General features: G+C 40.4%; 1 long non-coding RNA gene across 2 annotated transcripts; it reads right to left on the reverse strand.

Annotated features, from left to right (window-relative positions):
• Nucleotides 1-277: 277 nt before the first annotated feature.
• LOC148316024 (uncharacterized) lies at nucleotides 278-5,387 on the reverse strand. Of its 2 annotated transcripts, XR_015840430.1 has the most exons (6): nucleotides 5,373-5,387; nucleotides 4,601-4,764; nucleotides 4,069-4,257; nucleotides 1,699-1,794; nucleotides 490-706; nucleotides 278-382 (listed from the first exon to the last, which is right to left on the reverse strand). It is a non-coding gene; the product is annotated as an uncharacterized LOC148316024 (long non-coding RNA). The 2 variants fall into 2 exon arrangements; XR_015840429.1 differs by lacking the exon at nucleotides 5,373-5,387 and having other exon boundaries at nucleotides 490-642; nucleotides 4,601-4,757.
• Nucleotides 5,388-8,538: the final 3,151 nt, after the last annotated feature.

An 8,538-nucleotide genomic window follows, 5' to 3' on the forward strand; every position in this document is an offset into this window, starting at 1 on the left:
TTTTTTTTGTTCTCTCTCTTTGACTTCTGAATTTGAATTTCTGTCACAGATGTGCTTGAATTCTATTTTGGATGATTTGTGTTAAACTGCACAAATATTTGAAGAGCCATAGAATTCAAGAATCACACCAGTGCTGCTACTCCTCCGAACGGGTGAACGCCCTTGATTAACAACCTGCGTTGAGGTGGCTTTTGAGATTCGTGGTGTGGGAGAAAAATCTCTGAAGGCATTCTTAGACTTCAAGAGAGGGTCCACAATTTTCAAAGATTCACTTCCGTCTGAATCAGAGGCCTCACTTGTATCCGGAATATATTCATCTCCACTGTCATCTGAGTTGGAGTAATAATGCTTATCCATTCCAAAGTCAGCCTGTTTTTTTAATCTGAAAAACAACAACAACAACGAAATATAAAGGATAGAAGGCAGGAGACCAATAAAATATATGCAATTTGCTTGTAAGATTCCCTGAAATCTATATGGGTTGTTTACCTGTATACTTTTGGTCCTCCTGAGCCTTGGGATAGTAATATGGTCTGGGTCTGAGGCACAAAGTTCAGGGGCAGGATTTGACAATGATTCGTCAGAATCTGTGTCGTTATTCCAAGGAAGATTCAGCCCATATTTTTTGTCCAAGGGAGGAGACTGGGTTGCATCAGAGTCCAAGAGAAAATTGAGAACCCATTAAATACTTAATCCCCAGAGGAATCTGCACAGAAAAAGGTCTTAATTCTATTTGAAAAAAAAAAAAACTAAAATATTGATGAATGATATGACAAAATAATGTAATAACAAAATTAGAATGATTTTAGGAAATTATTTGCAAAACCAAAACATTGTGGTACGATAATAATGCATATAATTATTCTACGCAGCTATATTTAACAAAAACACTTAATTGACCGTAACAAAAAGCTCCCGGGAGGAAAACTACATTAAATGTTTTTTTAACAGGGCAGTGAAAATATTGGAAAATAAAAAAAATAATGAATAAAATAATATGAAAAAAGAATTCAATGTGTATCGATGGACCCATATGAAATACTTATATCGCTATGTACTTATCAGCCATATCGCCCAGCCCAATATGTAACTGCAACTTCAAAACCTCGGGCCATAACAGGATTGTAACATGGGATGCATATCTTCATTCCTAAATTTGTAGATCCCGAGGAGGCTGCTCAATGGTCCTGGTAATGTAAACCTCAACCAATTCGGTCACAGCCAATGTTCTCCATCCTTGTTAAGAAGTTTTGAAATGATTTAATAGATATACTATTGCAAACTATACCAGAATTTTATACATTTTAAACTTTTGATCACAATTTTACCTATTTTCTAAAAATCTGAAGAATCCACATGCCAAATCACCTGCTGTGGACACATAGGTTCTGTTCTGACAGATAATTCAGTTACAGGTTGTGTACTTAAAGCCAATAAGAGGGCAATGCAGCAGTCGACAGCCTGACGAAAGCTTAAGTCTCCCAATGAGAGAACTGTAGTGGCTGGTAGGTTCTTAGATTGTAACATAGTAAAGACATACACTACGCATAACTGTATATCATATGATGATGAGGGAAAATATTATTAGCTACGATTTATGTCCAGATATATTAGAAAACTTGTCCAACCAGAACAGGTCTATCTAACTGTAATTTTAACATCTCAAGACACGACAGGATGACCACATGATACGCATACCTCCTTTTCAGAGTCTGTCAAACCTTGAGAAGGCTGCTTCGATGTTCTGGTGGCATCAACCTCAGCCGATTCAGTCATTGTCGGTTGTCCTCCATCCTAATGAACAAGTTGAATATTAATTTAATGAATTAAAAAAAAGAAAATGGATCAGAATTTTACACATTTTAACGAACAAGTTCACGAATGAAACAAAACCAATTACTTTAGCGCATGACAATTAATCTTCAGTAGAGATATGTTGTGACTGATATTTCAGTCACAGGTTGTCTTTTGAACGCCACCAGGGCCGCAATGGAGCACAGGACAGCCAAAAGTCTTCTTGTCGGACAGCTGTAGTGGCTGGTAGGTTCTAAGATTATAACATAGTAAAGGCACATACAACTCCTAACTGTATTTCATATGATAATGAAGGAAAAGATGATTAGCTATGATTTATGTCAACAATAAAAATGGCTCTACGGGGTCCCCACGAACGCAAACCTGACAGTTGGGTGTCAGATGGCCAACATACCTGACTCGCAATTCAACTCAACTGGACCCCACAACACAAGAAAAAGCTGAGTGAGCCTCAAACCAGACATACACATTCACTGACAAATATCCTGTGACACCAGATATATTAGAAGTCTTGTCTAATCAGCACACGTCTATCTAACTGCAATTTTAACATCTCGAGACACGACAGGATGAGCACACGATACGCATACCTCCATTTCTGAGTCTGTAAAGCCTGGAGGAGGCTGCTTCGATGTTTTAGTAGCATCATAAATTTATTGAATTAATTATATTTGAGGTTGGATTAGATTTTTACACATTTTAAGCCTTAGCCACCCAAAACAAAACATAAGCTCATGAATGAAATAAAACTAATTAATTTCGCCCATGCCAATTAATCTTCTGTAGACACGTGTTGTGACCAGTGTTGTTTTTGGCAGGCATTTTAGATTTTGTCCAAGTCATTTGGACAAAGTGCTGATTTGTTTACATCACATTTAGTCATCCCAATTCGTTATAGTTTTAGTCCAGTTTTAGTCAACGAAAACTAAAAAAAGGGTTTTAGTCCAGTTTTAATCGACGGAAACGCAAAAAAAGTTTTACCCTAGTTTTCGTCAATTTATTCACAAAGGTTTTAGTCCAAGCGGCACGGTGGCCCAACTGGTTAGCATGATGGCCTCACAATATTGAGGTCGTAGGTACGATTCTGGCTCCGGCCTTCCTGCGTGGGTTTCCTCTGGGTAATCCGGTTTCCTCCCATATTCTTAAAACATGCATGGCAAGTTGCTTGGACACTCTAATTGCCCCGAGGCATGAGTGTGAGCGTGGATGGTTGTTCGTCTATGCATGTCCTGCGATTGGCTGGACACCAATTCAGGGTGTACCTCGCCTACTGCCGAAGACAGCTGGGATAGGCTCCAACACCCCCCGCGACCCTAGTGAGGAGAAGCGGTACAGATAACGGATGGATGGATGGATGGATGGGTTTAAGTCCATTTGAGTTAAAACAAGGCATTCAAGGTTTCCACCCAATAACAAAGACTTTTGGATGGACTACTAAGGATTCTTCATTACAAACAGAAAAAAGTGGCAACAGTGGAATCAATACTCACTGCTCCAAAATAAGCAGAGAAGCAAAACATTTTGTTGGGCAACTGTTGTGGCTTTATTTCACTAAAAGCAACATAAAATAATTTATGAACCACATGCTAACAATTTTGTCTAGTCAACGAAAAAAATTCATGTACATCACGTCATGTTTTCGTCATAAAAGAACCTCGTATAGCTTGTCATCGTCATTAAAAAAGGGGCGTTAACGAAGTATTTTCGTCATAGTCATCAGTGACGAAAACAACACTGGTTGTGACTGATATTTCAGTCCCAGGTTGTCTCCTGAACACCACCAATTGGGCAAGGGCGCGCAGGAAAGCCTGGGGTCTTCTATTTTTACAGTATAGAAAGGCTAAATATCAAATTGAAACAGTGTTTTATATCATGAATATACAGGGTTGGTGCTGGTTCTGGTAGGGAAACCACAACATAAAGATGTCCTTAATTAGTCCCACAATGGGGATATTTGCAATATGGCATATGATGGCCTAACAGGGCCACCGCCCAGAAAGGAGTAACGCAGAACTTTGTAATACTGTCACTCCCTGACCAGTTCGTTGTTCCTGCAGAGCCAAACTTTGACTCAGACCCACAAATTTGAATTACAGATAGTGGACAATGGAGAACTCCCCCAGTCAGTCATCATGTTCAACTTCCATAGAAACTTCACATACATTTATTAGATTGCCAAACTAATTGGAAACTACATCACCAGAACACCACAAGTGGGCTCTGTTATTGTACTTAAAGATGCATCTTACAAACCTGTGTTCTCCAAGGCCAGCTGGTCCATAGTCTTAAGTTATTTCTTCGCCAACATCAATGTCTCGGAGCGCAAACAGACAGAGGTGTGGTCTGTCCTCTGTTGTCATCTTCTTCATTTTACAGTTGGGGTGCATGTGGTCATCATTAACCAGTCTTCCCAGACTGCCATCTTCTTGAGCTGCATCAACACTTAAAATAGATTAAAAAAAAAAAAAACAATTATTCAATCAATGTCAGAAATTAATCTTTGAGACAATCTTGTGTACACAAAACATAAAAATAGGAAATCCACAATTTTTAAATCTAAATCAAATCATACAAGAAATTTCTATTGGAATCAGACCCTATTAACAGCTTGTCTTTGAGACTTCATGATCTATATTTTCATTTGTACAGATTCAACGCATGAATAAAAGTAATTATACATTTTTGCTTAGAGAATGATTTTTCCCCTAACACTTATGGGATGAGTATGTGTTTATTTTTTTTAAATAAAAACAAAAATAAGATAACATCTCAATCTTTGCCTCACCTCCAAGTTTTTTCTTGCCGGCGGAAGTCAAACAAAAAGACAGTGCCTCTTCCATCCATCTTCCTGCGTTGAGATTCATCAGAATCTATCAATTTTCCTCTGTACTCCATAATAAAGAATAAAGTCGTCTTTCCTGAAAGGGGCCTTGGTAAATACTCCTCGACCTAGTTAACAGGGAAATCAAGTTAGCTTCGTCATATTTTTAAGCACACAAATAAGGAGTCATCATATTCATTTGGGCCACTATACTAATGTAGGGTGGTTTGAAACATTGCTTCTTGTGAGGGATAGAGCAGAGCCCTTCTTTATGATTTTAAAGGAACAGACCAGCCAAAATTCATTTTCCAGCATTGCATTAGCCAGTATGTATTAGGACTGAAAGTACAAATGTCAATTGCACCTGGTTACGTAAAAAAAAAAACTTTAAGATTATTTAGTTTCAAAACAATGACATACACTGTACACAGTCATATTGGATCGCGTCACGTGATCTCTGTGACGTATTACGTGCTTTACACTAGACTATCAATATCGGACTTGTTCACCGGTCTATTGTGGTATAAAAATGCCGGAGGGCGTCATCAAGTACAGCCTTAATTTAGATAGAACTCCTACCATCAGGTTTCACACTCACTGAAATAACTTGAAACTGACAAAAGTGGCAAAAGAAAAGGTCAAGACACTCTTAATGTAAAATAACCACTTAAAAAACGATGTCAGCTTGGTTATCAGAAAACAATAATATATCTTAGCAAAAGCGTTAACATCATACCTTTAAATTAGTTTATATACTTCGCTTCTAACTCTGCAGTCTTGTCCAGACCCTTGACTGCATGTTCAATAGTATCCTGCTTTGGGGACTTCCTGCATCTCAGGGAAGGCATTGTTTATTCTATAAAGAAAAAAGACAGTATTGTGTTGAGAATTATTAATACTATGGGCTAAATGGAGTTTTAACAATATCAGTGTAAGAAAAATAAATTATAAATTAAAAAAATATCAATTCCTCCATCCCAATTAACGATTTCAACCATAATAGTTTATATTGAAGTTTAAACAACAGACACAGACAGATTTATGCAGTGTGACTACAAAAATCTTACCAAAATTGCATTCACAGTAACCTTTGCTTTAAGAATCATGTAATTAACCAGTGAACATCGTGTCTTACACAAAAATTAATGACAGAAATTATCATGGTACTTGCATTCTGTGGTTCTATAACAAAAGTGCAAGCTGTTAGCTCCGCAAAGCTAACGCAACAAGCTAGCGTCCCTCGTGCTCACATTCAATGCAAACCTGACCACCGGATGACAATACGCGTCGGTTTAGTTCTTTAAATGAGTAAAAGCACCATGACGTTTTATAATTATTCAATGCTTAACTGGAGCTCGTCAATTATGTCGATGTAGGAGCACATGTTTGCTAGGCCAGTGTTGTAGGCCCACATCCATGGTGCTACTTTGTATAGTGTTTTCCACACAACTATCTCTAACTATGAACAAATGCACTCGACGCATGTTTTGAAAAAAACCCAACGAAAAACACTTACCTCTCCGTTTCAACAGCAGTTCGAACTTCGAAGTGGTGATATTCTCCAGCGTTAAGCACCTGCTCGAACTGCGAATAGGTCAAATTCAACAGCGTCTTTTTTCTGTCTTAATAAGGACGCGATGAGAGGAGGAGCGCTTGCCTTTTCGTCAGCACGCCCCGCGCGGGTGGTGCTGCTTTATCACTCTCTATCTGTGCCCGCCCGCCGGCACGTCGATAGAAAAATAATATTCCTTCAAACATTACTTTCATCTTCTTAACGTTTTGTAGTGAATTTAACAGGTTCACCACTTTTTTCAAATACACCAATGGAAAACAGGTCTTAATTGAGGAAACATACAAAGAGCGTCTCACAAACACCTTATGATGAGCAATGTAATTTGATCACGTTTTTTGTCACTGCCTGGACGTTGGGTTCACTGGCCTGGTGGCAGTGGCTTGTAGACACTGTCACTGAGTGGGAACGGATCTCAAGGTGGGTCAAACTAACCCAAGCAGTGGATCGGTCCGTTTTTTAAATTTATTAATTTTTTTATTTTATGTATTTATTTATTATTTAATACAAGGGCTTCGGCTCACTACCAGTGGGCGGGACCAAAGAATTTGGGTTTCCTTTGAGCTAGGAGGCAGTCAAAGGCAGTCCAATCCCCGGCAACATAAAGCGCCTAGCTCTGGGGACATGGAATGTCATTTCTCTGGTAGGGAATGAACCCGAGCTGGTGTGTGACTAGACCAGTGGTTCTCAATTATTTCCTGTCATGCCCCCCCTACCAAGAAGAAAACAATTCGCACCCCCCCACCACAATTTTCTTTTACATTTCGTACTAATGTACATGTTCTTTGCATATTAATGTTAGATTGTCAATAAAATATCTTACCTTAACAAAGCTAAATTGATAAAAATAAAATATCATTTTGAGAACGACTATTGTGAGGATCTCGAAACTCAGTACTCTGTGGTGCTAATATTGATGAGATGATAAATATGTTGAAGCCACAGAACAAAAAGATTAGATATTGTTTGGAAATTAATGACGTACATAAAGGAATATCAGCCTTGATTGGAGTACATTACTGCATTTAAATTTTTAATAAAAATGAAACAATTATTGATGTTATGACCACTATGAAGAATTTAAAAAACAATATATAGGGATAATTATAGTTTTCATTTTGTTATGTGTAGTCTGTTCATGTTGCATTATTTTTATGACAAAGACGATGGTTAATCGTAGGTTTGTTGCCCAAATGTACCATTACAACCTGATTAATGTTGAGAATGACGAACTCAAACTGGACACTGAAACGTAAAAACACATGGACTTCTTGCCCCTGTCCTCACACGTGCACACACACACACACCATACACGAAGATCCGGGAGGTAAGGACGGCTGTCCTACAGGATGCGGATGGAAGAACAACTGCAGCGGAACAATGCCAGGGATGTCTGGAGGGGCCTGAAGACCATCTCAGGCCACGGACAAGCAGGTAAGACCCAGAAGGGGGGGGGGGCTTCAGTGGGCAAATGAGTTGAACCTATTTTTCAATAGGTTTGATCAAATGTCTGACCCCGCTCAGGCTTCCCTGATGCAGCCCCCACCCACCCCTCCTGCCACTGCGAACAAGACCCTCTCTCCCCCTCTCTCGCCCCTCTCTCTCTCCACAGGCTCCAGTTCCCAGCCTCATCAGACAACCACCACTTCCTCCTGCTCAGCCTTGTTCCTCACAACATCTCAGGTGAAGAACCAGCTGAGGAAGATGAAGGCGAGGAAGGCTGCAGGCCCAGATGGGACCAGCTCCCAGCTCCTCAAATCCTGCGCAGACCAGCTGTGTGGAATCGTCCAGCACATGTTCAACCTGAGCTTGAAGCTGGGCAGAGTCCCCCAGCTGTGGAAAACATCCTGCCTGGTTCCGGTTCCAAAGACACCCCATCCGAAGGAGCTCAACAACTTCAGACCAGTGGCGCTGACGTCTCATCTGATGAAGACCCTGGAGAGACTGGTCCTCGTCCATCTGCGCCCCCTGGTCAGCTCCTCAATGGACCCACTCCAATTTGCATACCAGCCTGGCATCAATGTGGATGATGCCATCATCTACCTGCTCCACACTTCACTCTTCCACCTGGAGAAGGCGGGGGGCACGGTGAGGATCATGTTCTTTGATTTCTCAAGTGCTTTCAACACCATCCAGCCCGCCTTATTGGGAGACAAGCTGGAGCAGGCGGGAGTGGCCCACCACCTCATCACATGGATTCACAACTACCTCACAAACCGGCCACAGTACGTGAGAACACAGGACTGTGTGTCTGACGTGCTCCTCTGCAGCACGGGAGCGCCGCAGGGAACTGTGCTGGCTCCCTTCCTGTTCACCCTCTACACCTCGGACT

The sequence above is a fragment of the Idiotropiscis lumnitzeri genome, unplaced genomic scaffold (assembly GCF_059441095.1).
Source record: "Idiotropiscis lumnitzeri isolate Australia: NSW breed Sydney's pygmy pipehorse unplaced genomic scaffold, RoL_Ilum_1.0 HiC_scaffold_25, whole genome shotgun sequence".
NCBI lineage: Eukaryota > Metazoa > Chordata > Actinopteri > Syngnathiformes > Syngnathidae > Idiotropiscis > Idiotropiscis lumnitzeri.